Source organism: Callorhinus ursinus, unplaced genomic scaffold (assembly GCF_003265705.2).
Source record: "Callorhinus ursinus isolate GAN/ISIS: 27379988/994484 unplaced genomic scaffold, GSC_fseal_2.0 scaffold14, whole genome shotgun sequence".
Lineage (NCBI taxonomy): Eukaryota > Metazoa > Chordata > Mammalia > Carnivora > Otariidae > Callorhinus > Callorhinus ursinus.
Genome location: NW_027397076.1, coordinates 18,606,656 through 18,620,677, shown reverse-complemented (window position 1 = coordinate 18,620,677; position 14,022 = coordinate 18,606,656). Strand labels below are relative to the sequence as shown.

Below are 14,022 nucleotides of genomic sequence, written 5' to 3'. Positions count from 1 at the left end.
CTAAACAGTTCCATTTATGTGAAATTCTCTAAAGGACAAAATCATCCACGATGGACAACAGATAAATGATTAGTGATATTTTAGGGACTGGGGTTGGGGGAAACAGTGATGGCAAAGGGATAACACAAGGGAGTTTTTTGGGGGTGATGGAACTGTTCCGCATCTTGATCCTGGTGGTGGTTGCATGAATTTATACACATACAGAAAATGTAAATTTTATTGTGTGTTAATTTAAAAAAATCTAGAAAAAACACAGATTACACAGCTATAAAAAACAGGCAGAAAATCATCATTTTACTCAATTTTCCTTTTCCATTTCTCTTGGATAGAAAACAGTTTAGGCAATATACTTTCAGATTTAATACTCTACATGTTTGTTCATTCCCAACTTCCATCAGGGTATCCATGCAACTTGAGTCACCAAGTACAGATCTGGAGCAGATAGCAGGGGGAAAGGACAGGCTATCAGAAAGTTAATGACCTGGCCTAATGCCATCTTTTAAAAGGAACAAGGAGGACATTCAAACTTAATGGAAGTATTCAGTCTATGAGACAAGGAGACAAGCTTTAGCTTTAATCAGCCTTTCCTGCAATACATTCCAAGAGATTGCTGGGTCTGCAAATGACCAACTTCAAGTTCTTAAGCTCACAAGGAAGAAACCATTACCTTTCTATGTTTCTCAAAGCAAAACTCTATATGCAACTGAACTGTGCCACCAGACTCAAAATAAGACTACGAGTTTGGTGATTTCTTTCTTTCTTTCTTTCTTTTTTTTTTTTTTTGATAGACTAATGCTCCCTGAGATCTTATCTGCCTTACGTATAGTTGGTCTCAATATCCAGCATATCATAGATGTTCACTTAGTGTTTATTGGATTCAGCTGAATATTAGATGGTGGTTTTAACTTGCTAAGATTATTTTAGGATCCTTAGTTGCAGGCTAGGTTAGTGGTCATAGTGAAAAACAAGAGGAAGATACCCGGTAGAAAAAAGAGGGTTTTGGTGAAATGCTTTTCATGGTGAGAACATCACCTTCCAAGTAAGCAAAGGGAGGCATCATCTAGAATCCCACTGATGTAAGTCGGGGGAATTGGCCTTGACTCCAGCCTGGGGCCCAGCTCTCCAGCACCCACAGAGCAGACAGCTCCAGGGCTAGCCAGGCAGGTGGAGATGGAGACTCACCTTTGCCCTGGGTAGCAGAAGGCAGTATCCTTTGAACACATCAAGAGTGACCTGCGAACTTGCTTTATCTTGGCTTGACTGTTTTTTTAGTTACTTCAGGAAAGGCGGGGACACTTGTATATGAGTGCATCCATTACCTCAGAGAGCAGTCAGCTCAGGAAAGGAGGCAACACCAGCCTGGACCAGCACTGTCTCAGCATATCTGCTGTACTCAGCTCTTTGCTCCTTTTCTCTACCCAACAGCGTCCTCTGCTTATGCATTTGCTCCTCCTGTTCACATTACTATCAAATCATCTCTTAGAGTTTTCCAGTTCCCATGGGTTATAAAATGTAATGGGCTACAGTATTTTATCAGAGCCTAGCCAATGAATGGGCTACCCTTGGGTCATGAATGCCTGTACCTGGGATCATAAGGTGAAAATGTGGCACAAAAAATCAGGGGCGGGGAGTGAAGCTGTTTCCTTCACCAAGTGCGTGTGAGTGGCAGGAGTTGTCATTTCAAGGACAGAGTTTCCTTGAGTTTGGGGCTGGGGCTGACAGCGCTTTGGTGCCATTCTTCTTATTCCTTTATATTACACAGCCGGTAGAGGGTAGGCAACGGAAGTGGCTCTCTGTAGGCTGGAAGGACACACCCACAAAGAAAGACTGTAGCATGTAGTTCTTGTTGACCCTCGGGTCCCACAGAGAGGTAGAATGTTGCTCTCCTGGTGGTTGAGGCACCGATGCTCTATGCATCCTTTGGGGGAGACAGCGCATGTGTTACCCAAGAACACGATTGTAGGCTCTCTTGGGTTCCAATCCCAGTATGGCCACTTGCTCTGTGATTTTGAGTAAATAACCTTGCCCTCTGAACTTCAGTTTTCTTAGTTATAAAACGAAGATAATTATCTCAGCTTGTTTAAAACAAAATCCTGACCAACTTCTTCTACTACCTAAAATTCTGCCTGGCTTTCCATTGCTCAGAATCACATCCCAAGTCCTTACAACCTGCCAGTGCCCTGAACAGTGTCTGTACCCTTCTCATTTCCAGGCCATCTCCCTGTCTTGCTTCCTGGCTATTCCTCGTACACTACGGGTGTGCTTCTGCCTCTGGTCCCTTGCAATAGCCGGACCTTCTGTTTAAAAAAACTCCACCCATGTAGCTTCACGATGCACTCTACAATCAACTTCCAGTCTGTGCCGAAACAGGACTATCTCAGTCAAGTCTCCCCTGACGACTCAGTTTAAAACTGTAACCTCTCACTCTTTCCCCTGCATTCTAGATTCCACTTGCCCTGCTCTACTTTTCCTTTCTAACACAGTGCATAATTAATTATTGATCTTGCTTGTTTTCTCTCTCCCTCAGTAGAATAGAAACTCTGGAGAATGCAACTTTTGTCTGTTTTCTTCATTGATCCATCTCCAGCACCTAGAACAGAATAGGCCCAGTGTAGGTGCTCAAACAACAATTTTGAATGAATGAATGTGTGTATGTCAACGGCCTTCTGGCTTCATTTCCTTCCACTGAAAACTCAACTTCTGATAATTACTCCAGTCATCCTTTTCATTCATTCATTTATTCATTTGTTTGTTCGACAATTATCTATGTGTCCATTCTGTACCAGACATTGGAGATAGAACAAGGAGCACAACTAAGTAACTGCCTCTTTACTTGCCAGGAAAGCAGGCAATAAATACATAAACAAGTAAAAATGTACTAGGGGCGCCTGGGTGGCTCAGTCGGTTAAGCGGCTGCCTTCGGCTCGGGTCATGATCCCAGGGTCCTGGGATCGAGCCCCATGTCCGGCTCCCTGCTCAGCAGAGAGCCTGCTTCTCCCTCTCCCTCTGCCTGCCACTCTGCCTACTTGTGCTCTCTATCTCTCTGTCAAATAAATAAATAAAATCTTTAAAAAATAAAAGAAAAGAAAAGAAAAAAAAATGTACTATAATGTTAGGCGCTGTAGGATACCAGAATATGCCACCCCAAAATATGACTTTAGTTGACCAGAATATGCCCCAAAATATGCCTCTTTGGCATAAGGACTATTTTGAGCTGATCATTTTGAAAAACAGCGATACAGAAGAAGCTGAAAACAGAATAGAAGCTATCTTCTTGTAAGGAAAATTTGCATTTATAAAATACATCGCCATTTGTAAGGGTGCCTCCCTGTCTGATCCAGAAAGAGAAGGATGAAATCAACAAGATTCTAAATCACAAGAGACTCTCATCCAGGCAGAGAGCTCCAACATAATCTGCATAACAAAACCTACCCTTGTTTACCATACTTTTCTTGGTCCCTTTCCCATAACTTGCCACACCCACCTCCATATCTTTCTTCCTTTGTGTTAGCTGAGGAAAGTGTTTAAGCCCAAATTCCAAACCACCTCTTTGAGTTACTCTTCCCTGAGTTTCTCCTGTATGTGTGAGATATACATGTTAATAAACTTCTGTTTGTTTTCCTCTTACTAATCTGTCTTTTGTTACCGGACCTAGAAGGGTAGAAGTAAGCTTTTTTTTTTTTTTTCCCCTCCCCTGGTGCCATCATGTGCTAATGAAAATATCAAGCAGGGTAGGGTGGCAATGGAGGCATTCCTGGAGAAGGGACATTTGAGGAAAAGTCTGAGTGAAGTGAGAAGGCCATGTGGCTATGGGGAAAAGGCGTTCCTGGCAAGAGAACAGGAAAGGCAAAGGCCCAGCAGCGGTGGCATGACTGGCATGTTGCTGCTCTCGCCCAGTGGAACATCAGGCAGTACAACCTGTCGTCACCACACCTATACCTGCTCAGTTGAATTCTGCTGGAGGAACATCTACCAATGGGCAAACTGTAGATCTCTTGTCTCACCTCTCAGATGGGTTCTCAAGAACGCACTGCCATGGCAGCCATTCCAAACATTCACACTTCACCAAGCCAAAAATAATATGAACAACAATAGCAACAACTAACCTTTATTCACACATTCTACGGCCCAGGCCCACATGCTAAGTTATTTTTCTTTTTTTCCCCCTACATTCACTTCACTTAATCTTTACCTCAAACATAGGGGTTAGGTACTCTTCTTTTATAGATGAGAAAACTGAATTGTGAAAGAGAAAGCAACTTGACCCAGCACCCTGCTATTAGTCACTGGTGAGCTCAGAGTCAATCCCCAGCCACAAGTGTACTGACCAAACCCAGGTTCCAGCCCCATCCCTACCAGAAAACTACTTCATCTCATCCCCTATTTCATTTGCTCAGAAAACTGAGATCATGGAGGTGCTCAAGCGTGAAAGCCCTCAGATTACTGGCATAATGACTGGCTAAATTTCATCAAGTTGAAGAGATGATTGATTGTAAGAAGCACCATTATTTCACATAACCCTAAGGAAAAAAATGTTGCAATTAAATTGTGAAACAATATTAAGATGATTCCTACACAAAAGATGTTTCAAGGTGAAAAATACACCTTCTTCAAGGTTCAACACTTGACAGTTTTTAAGTATGGTACATCCACACCCATCAAAACCTCTTTCCTTCCATGTCAAAAGATGAGCTGTTGCTCCCTAAGACTAAAACCCTATTCCTGTGTTCTTTGTCCTCTCTCTCTTCCTTGACTTTTTCCACTGATTTTTCCTTTCTCTCTGGTGTTTTTAACTTTAACCTCCCCCGGACTAAAAACATCTTCAGGCCTCTCATCCTGAAAATCATCTGCTTGACCCACGCTGTGTCATCCTCTAGCTTTTATTCCATTTTTCTTATTCTCTTCATATTTCCTTTTCCTTCCTGTTTTGTATTTATGTTGAGAGCAATACAAGCTATCACAAGAGAGACATCAGATATTTGGGTCCTAATTATAGAGCCTCCTATGTATTTGCAACATCTTTGCTTTGGGCATATGTTGTTGTGGTTCTCTGCCCAGCAAACATTCTGTGAGGGAAGGTTCCATGTCTGTTTTGCCCGCCATTTTATTCCCTGTGCTGGTTACAGCACCTGGAACACAAATGTATTCAACACATATTTGCTGAATGAATGAGACCTTGGGCACGAGCCTGGGTGAGAGGATGGAGAAGAAATCATAGATTAGAGTTGACTCTTAAACAACATGGGGATCAGGGGCACGACACTCCTGCACAGTTGAAAACCCACGTATAACTTTTGACCACCCCAAATTTAACTACTAATCGCCTGCTATTGATCAGAATCCTTACCAGTATAAACATTCAATGAACGCATATTTTGTAGGTTATATGTATTACATACCATATTAACAATAAAGCATGCTAGAGACAGGATAATCATTAGGAAGGGAAAATGCATTTACAGTCCTGTACAGTATTTATTTTTAAAAATTTACATACGAATAGACAGTGCGGTTCAAACCCGCACTGTTCAAGGGTCAACTGTATTTTGTCTTCAATCCTGTTAGAGTGGGAAAGGTGAGTAGGAAACCGAAGTTTCAATAGGGAATACACATCTGGAATTCAGGAGAGAGAAAAGCTAAGGCAATATAAGTACATTTTGTGTATTCAGTTTATTCAGAATGACTTCAAAATCAAAGTAATGCAGAGCTGTTGCATGACTATCATTGCTATAAATCTGACTTTATTAGAGAAAAATCCTCAAAAATCCATTTAGATTGAAAGTCTTCCTCAGTCTGGCAAGACTAATTAAAATGTACTAGGTTGTAAAGATGATAATAAATACATACATAGCACCTTCTGTGTGCCAGGAACCCTTCTAGGTCCTTTACCTCCATTAATTCATTAAACCTCATAATAACCCAGTGAGGTAAGTGCTATAACCATCTCTATTTACGGATAGGAGACGTAAAGAACTGAGCAAAAGCTGCTTGCAACTACATGAAATAGGACTGGCTACCTTAGCATAACTTTCTGTTATGGGAAGTTCTTGCCCAACGAGATAAAGTTGCAAAATATTTGTTTCAAGAACATTTTGAGAATTCATTTATCTGAAGAATAGACAGTTCAACTGTGAAAACCAGATTGCTTATCAAAGTGTTGTTTACTTATCAAGAGTTCCTTCTAAAACCTAAGTCTTGCTCAGTTCACCAATCTTAAACTATTACATCACAAACTTGGCCCGGTCACAAGCAGGCCCCTATGCTGAAAATCCCACCTTAAACCAGACCACCTAAACCTTATAAATATTCAACCTTGAAGTCCCCCTTCTGAGACGCACTAAAATTTTATCAAGATGGTACTCTCCCTTACTGTCATAAACAGTGAACTTGGCTTTGCTTGACCAACAGGTGATTTTGATGGGCTTTTCATGGAGTTTAGTGGTTAACAGAACCAAGTGCTGAATGCTTCATGCCCAATACTTTACTAACATGTCCACTAATTTTATATGGAGAAGGACATAAGGCCAGGATTTACTATCCAAATGGATACCCACCTCACTTGGTTAAAGAAATTTAAGTTTTAAGTAAAACCAAGAGCAGAATTCTTTGTGTCTGTTACACAGTTCAGCATAGCACCAAACTGAGCTAAATATGAATGTAGACTAAAACACAGAAGCATATACTTAAATGACTATAGCCAAAGACATCCTCCAAACTGGCCAGGTTATACTGGTTAGGGTGGAGGAAGATCCCAGGAAGTGTTAGGTACAGAGATTAAAAGTATGAGCTTTGGATTCAGAGATGGGTTTAAGTTCTGGATTCACCATTTGCCAGGGATTTGATGAACGATATTAACTTCCCTAAACCTCAGTAGCTCACCCGTAAAATAGGAATAATGTTTGTAGCTACATCATCGAACTAATATGAGGACTGAACGCGACAATGTATGCCAAGAGTTTATCACAGAGTAATTGGTGGTGTTTATTATTATTATCATAATTCACTGCAGGATTTTAGGGCTTGGGGAGAGGGAAAATTAGGTCAGTGGTATACTGGAAAGGGACTGGAAAATTCAAAGAGAAGAAACAAAATGTCTTATAAGCTGGGGATTCAGGATTGGGTTTTTCTGTAGTGGTCTGGTATGTTTCCGGGAAGACTGGTTACCAAGGCCAGAAGGGTAGTTTCCCCACTAAACTGTCTCTCCATTTATGAAAGCACTGTTTACCTCTCCACAGGGCTGCCTAGGCAGAGTTTAGGACTGCGACAGAAGCTTGACCCTGAAAGTTTAAGAACTTAGGAACCCTGAGAGAGAGAGAGAGGAAATCTGTCGGTGAGAAACATCTAAGTGGTTTTGTGGGAATATGTAGGAGGTGACTACTGTTGTTTTCTAGATGTTATCACTGGTGATGTGAAAGAACATGAGCTCACAGAGTCCAAGGTTGTTCTTTTCCAAACTTGCTTATTCACCCACCAGGCTGGTCCTGCCCAGAAGTATAGAGAGGAGGTGTTAAGTGATCCCAGCGCTTATGGCTTGCCATGCCAATTTTATGTCTGGTCTCCACCGATGAATACTCCTGGGGAAGGAGGCCATATTTCTCATGATTTGTAGAACTACAGAGCTACTGTTTATTTTGTATTTACCATGTATCCCTAGGGGCTGCTGCTTTGCATGCCTCATCTTATTTATTTACTGAGGAAAAAGAACCAAGTTTTTTATTTCTTCATTTCTTGCATTTGAAGTATTCCTCGATGACAGCCTTGGCCTGAGACTCTTTGCCATAGTCTTCAACCACCACACAACCAGGTTTTCCCTCTTGGTCAGCTTTATGGAAACCTGCCCATTCCCCTGGTTTCTTGTCATCAACCTTAATTAGGTTGATTTGGTGTTCAGCACAAAGGGCCTCCACATAGGCTCCACATAGGTACATAGGCTCATCACAGTTGGATGCAAGCACTCAAAGATGGCCTGGTACTTGTCTAAAGCTTTGGCAACTTTGGGAATTCCATGTGCTAGCCGTCATGGATGAGGGCAGTCTTCATCACCTCTTGTAAAGCAGTGTTAATGTCCACAACACCTCCAGCAGCAATGCCTTCCTTGGCCATGGTGGTGGGTTATGGGTGGAGCCAAATCTTGACTGCACCCAGCCTCAGCCGGTGCACGACCTGGCAGCAGCAGGGAAAGAGTGCAGCATCTTATTTAATCCTACCCACAAGGATTATTACCAGGTATTACTACCCCCATCATTGAACTCCTCCGTGACTTCTTTGTGGTTTCTTATTAAGTACTCCCAACTTGGTGAAAGAGACCTGGGGTCAAGCCAGTTCAATACCTTGTAAGCAGACAGGAGAGATGTGTGGTGTTTGACTACATGTGGGAGCAGAGAAGAGTAGAGAGAATCAACACTAATGAATTCAAAGCAGAAGTAACAGGCTGAAAAGATGACAGGTTGGGCAAGAAAGGCTAAGGACTTCTATTTTAACAGTGTGGCCTTAAAGCATAACTACACATTCAGGGTTGGGTCTCTAAGTATAAAGACAGAAGTCTCAAGGGTGATCTTGAGACTATGGGACTGGAAAGGGTGAACTATTGTCTGATTCTAATGTCCTACTTGGAAAGTTGGGTAGTTTTCCAGACCCTAAATGAATTATTGGAATAAGGTTAAAAGGTATAAAATAGAGTATTTTTATATTCACTTTCAATTTTATCCTGTGTGACTTGACCTTTAAGTTAATACCATCTTAAGATGTGGTTCACACAGGTTTTAATAATTTTAATTCCATCTCTTATCTCTTTATAAGCAGTACAAGAGTGATTCATTTCTGTGTTACTTAATATCCACCCTTTCTCAGTAATAGTTAAAATGTAAATAACAGTTCTTCAAGAGTAACCCAAGGGTAACAGCTGAACAGTGCCAGAGTTGTGAGGTAAACATAAATCCTGTCACAAATGTTCTAACTTGTTGAACTGTGCATTTCCAAGTTTCAAACTGAAAGGATCCAGTAAGCAATCTTAAAAGAAGGGACGCCGCCCTAGAAAAAATGAGATTTGCCAAACTCTTCATACCTCTTTCAACAACTCACCTGACATTCCTGAGCATCTTCTATGGGCAATGGTCTGTGCAAGTCTCCATAGGGATATAGAAATGAATGAACATGAACCTGAACAAAAATTTTAACACAAATTAGGGAATGAGCCAGTGCCAAGCTACGCAAAGTTTAAAAAAAATCAGAGAAGGGAGAGAGTGTTAGATGGAAGGCCTTAGAAAGTAGGTGGGATTTGAATCTGGTCTTGGATGGGTAAGTGGGATGGGGTGGTGGGGAAGGGAGAGGGGTGGGGGGGTCACGGAGTAGGGGTTTGGAGTAAATAGAATGGTCAATAGCCTATTTTGATGGAAGTGGAAATTACGGCTGTCTGGCCTCGATGATGGTGTAACGCTATAAACTCATTGGTTGGCTTTCTAACGAGAGCCATTAAAAATTAGGTAGGGTGATTTTCTTTGCTGTCACTGAATAATGTGAAAAGTATCAGTGCCAGATATAACCCTCTGCCCTTCAGACACACCCTCCACCTTTCTCCTCCTCCTCTCCTCCCTGGCAGGAAGGGCCTGTGGAGACTAGTGTTGAGGATCTTCTCCTTACCGGTTGGTTTGGCCAGTGGGGTGACCTGTAAAAGATCCAGGGAAAGGAGTGCATGAAGTGAGGGAATTTATTTGCCCGGCTCCCTTCTTGCAGGGTCCTCCTGGGCAATTGCTATTGCAGCCCACACAAGAATTTTACAACGCCTTTCAGCCTTTGGGTTCTGAGCTCCTTCTCCTCTTCTGGTTGGGTCTAGGGGTGCAAAGAGCCTGGTTTGGGTACGACTTTGACCCTATTTGACCCTATTCCCTATACCCTGGTGTGCCTTTGTAAAGAATCCTTTTATTACATTTTCAAGTTATCTGAAAATGAGAATACTCTCTTTTCCTTGGTGAGACCTCCATCAGACCAGAGCTAGAGATGCACTGGGCATCTGCTCACCTCTATCCCAGAAGGGGCACCAAGGACCTTTTTTTATGCTATGGGGTCCCATAGCACACTCTAGGCCAAAGTTTATTGGAAGGATGTTTAGACACCTGAGCAAAATTAGACCAATCAGATACTCAGAGGGAGTCTGCATTAAGAAATTCTCCATATGGGGGCGCCTGGGTGGCTCAGTCGTTAAGCGTCTGCCTTCGGCTCAGGTTATGGTCCCAGGGTCCTGGGATCGAGTCCCGCATCAGGCTCCCTACTCCGTGGGAGGCCTGCTTCTCCCTCTCCCACTCCCCCCTGCTTGTGTTCCCTCTTTTGCTGTGTCTCTCTCTGTCAAATAAATAAATAAAATGTTAAAAAAAAAAAAAAAGAAATTCTCCATATGGACCAGAAGAGGTGAACTCAGGAGTTGTGGTGTGCCATGTTTGCACAGTAAGTGGACTGAGAAGCAGACAAAGTTGGTCTGTAGAGACATTCACTTGCGGAAATTGTGTGAGTTTAATGGTTTTTCAGTCCTTGGTTCCAGTCCCTCCTGAGAGCCAAGTAAATTCTTGTCCTCAGGTCCTGTGAGGTAACTCTGTTTTCTTAAATAAGCACCACATACGCGCACTCACGTATGCATGCACAAGCACACAGTTTTGTTGGTTTAAGCATGTTCAAGTTATATTCTGTTACTTACATCCAAAGACATTTAATAGAAGACCCAATACCCATAATCCCAGTTATCCCTTACAGAGTTGTGCTGTGTGTGCCAGACGCCACAGGACTTAGCTTGTTTAATGTTCGCAACTACTCTGAGAAGTTGTTTTCTTGGGACCCAGATTTTTCTTGACTTAAAGGTTCTTTCCAATAACTCCCTCTAAGTGTCCTTCAGTTTTTTTCTGGGTGTCCCCCAAGGGGTGCCTCATTAAAGAGTTTCTGATCGCCAACTTCCTACAGGGGAGGTTTTCCCATATCACCAACAAGCACTTCTTGGACACAGGCTGGGTGTCCTACAGTGGAACTCATTTGCAACACTACCTACCCCCAGAGATAGCCGCAAATCTCACAGGTGAAGGGCTCAGTCCTGCAGGATCACCCTCCACTTCAGACACCAGTAGCAAGCCCGGGTGGTTAAACCTGTACTTCTGACTGACCAGCTATAAATCAGAGGTTCCCACTGCCCCCTCCTTGGGTTTAATTAATTTGTTAGAGCAGCTCAAAGAACTCTGGAAATCCATTTACTCACTAGATTACCAATTTATTGCAAAGGTTTTTTTAAAAGAGGGAGATCAACAGCCAGATGAAGAGAGGCACAGGGCCAAGTTTGGGCAGAGAGCACAGAGCTTCCATGTTCTCTCCAAGTGCACCAATTCCTGAATCTCCTCGTGCTCACCAATCCTGCAGCTCTCTGAACCCTGGCCTTTGGGTTTTTGTGGAAGCTTCATTACACAGGCATGATTGAGTAAATCATTGGCCATTGGTGATGAACTCAGTCTCCAGCCCTTCTCCCCTCCCCTAGGTGCTTTTCAAAAGTCACCTTATTAACATCAACCTAGTAGTGGTGGAAAGGGGCTTCTGACACGCATTTCACCTTCACTGTCTGAAGCAATTTCAGGAACTAAGGACAAAAGTCCAAATATTCTGACAAAAGATGCTCCTATCACTCAGGAAATGCCAAGGATTTTGGTTGCTGTGAGCCAGGAACCATGGATGATGACCAAACATATATTTCTCATATATATTCGGTCACTGGCATGACCGTATTGTATTTCTTATGAATCACAACATTGCACTCATTTTTCCTCACTACTCAGTCTGTCGGCCTCAGTCACCACCCAGTCTATTCTGTTCTTCTTCTTCATCACAGACATCCCTGCACGCTGCGAAATGACAACAGCTATTTCCAACTGTCCATCTGTCGATGCTTCCAAACGTTCCAGTCCTCAGGGTGCTCAAACATCTCAAATTTGATGAAAAGACAGAGTCTCCTCTCCCTCTATGTCAGCTTGGCCCTTTAGCAGTTCGCCATGTGGCCAAGGCTCCAAAAGTCTCCTGAGGAGATTCAGAAACTAATGGCAGAGCTTCCCAACTGTGCCCTCAGCACAGATTATGCGACACGTCGATTCCCCTGGCCCTCGGAACAGCCTGATGGGGCCCAGGTGACCAGAGTCCTAGCACTGCCGTCCAACTTTGAGCAGTCTTCTGTCATCAACCCCAGTGTGGCCTACAGATAGTACCATTTTCTGTAAATACCACATCATGGGTCTTGCCATGCCCATGAAACCCTTACCCCTAGCCAGTCACAGGAGATGCAAATCCAATCTGGACCAGGTCAACAATAGGCATTGTGCCATTACTCAGTGCTTGCCTATTCTGTTTTCTGGTTTCTCTTCCTTGTTAGAAAATGACACTTGCATCCAAATGAAAAAGCCGATTGTGGTGTGTGTGCGTGCGTGTGTGTGTGCGTGTGTGTGTGTGTGTATGAGTGTGTGGGTGTATATGTATGTATGTATCATTAGGGAATAAGGAAGATGTTGTCTATACTGTCATTAGCCAGCTCCAAATGCCCTATTCTATAGACCATCCCACTCTGACCAATGAGGAGACTGTCATGGAGAGTTAGGTCCCCTACCTGAGGTGATACCCTAAGTCAAAGAGCCTGCGGGATTCCCGTCTAGGCCTGCCTGGCTCCAGAGACATGCCTGAGTCCACACTATCACCACATCCCTTCTTCCCGGTGTTCCACTGAGTAGGCCCAGACCTTCAAATCTCTATTCCGAGAACACATTCTGGGGCAGCCGTGGAGGTGCCCCTCTCAGAACTCCCTTCAGGAGGGAGCTGTCACCAGGGGCGCAGTCAGGCCACGGCCTCCAGCTGCAGCGACTTTGGGGTTTGGCACAGTGTTTGAGGCCGGGACACATTCCCGCCAGGTAGCTGGTGACTGAGCACGGCAGGGCTCCCAGGGCCTGGCCACCTTCGTTCAACCTGAGGCCCCTCTCTAGGAAATCTATGAGCTGGAGCCCCCACTGGGCTGGGGGGGGTGGGGGGGACAAGGTTTGGGGAGGGCAGGGGCGGGGCTCGGACCTGCACTGTGGTGGAAAGGCCCGCCCTGTTGGCTCCAGCTCTTTTCCCCTTTACCGTTCATAGGCATCACCCCCTAACAGATCTCTTAGACCCCTGCCTCGGCCGTGGTGTCTGCTCCCTGACACAAGCTCCCTGAGAAGCTACAAAACTTTATACACAATGAGTTTCTTGGCATTCTTTTTTTTTTTTTTTTTTTAATGAATAAGCAGTTTCACATAGTGGCAGCAAGCAGTTCTTCTTATACTAGTCCTGGGGAAACACTGGGCCCAAAGGCCCAGAATGCTATAGGTCTGGAAAGCTTCAGAGCATCAGGCCATCCACAGGGTTTAAATGAGGATTTCTGGGTCCCATGCTCAAGGATTTTGCCTCAGTGGCACATAGGGCCAGGACCCTCCAATTTCCAGTAAGCGTCCCCAGTGTGTTTAGAGACAGGCTGTCCTGGACCTTACTTGAGAAGCATCATTTTTGAGAGTGACTACACAACTCTAAAGTTCTCCCCTTTCCCCACCACTACCACCACCACGTCCACCACCACGTTTGGTGTCATGGGTGTCCCCATGAATTTGGGAGACTCTTGGCATATTCCAGGATCAGGGTTTTTTTTTTTTTTAGCTCCTGGATATGTTCCAGCCTGCATTTAAAAATGAATAGTTCCCCAGGCGCCTGGGTGGCTCAGATGGTTGAGCGTCTGCCTTCAGCTCAGGTCATGATCCCAGAGTCCTGGGATCGAGTCCCACATCGGGCTCCCTGCTCCTTGGGAGCCTGCTTCTCCCTCTGCCTCTCTCTCTCTCTCTCTCTCTCTGTCTTTCATGAATAAATAAATAAAATTTTTAAAAAAATGAATAGTTCCCTTCACAGAGATGTACTAGGAGGCCAAATTATTCTGTTAGGTGGTAAAAAAAAAAATTAATAGGTCTGCAAGGGTGGAGTGTAAAGATTGCCTTGAAC

General features: G+C 43.8%; 1 pseudogene; it reads right to left on the bottom strand.

Annotated features, from left to right (window-relative positions):
- Positions 1–7,721: 7,721 nt before the first annotated feature.
- Positions 7,722–8,103, bottom strand: LOC112831226 (small ribosomal subunit protein eS12-like; annotated as a pseudogene).
- Positions 8,104–14,022: the final 5,919 nt, after the last annotated feature.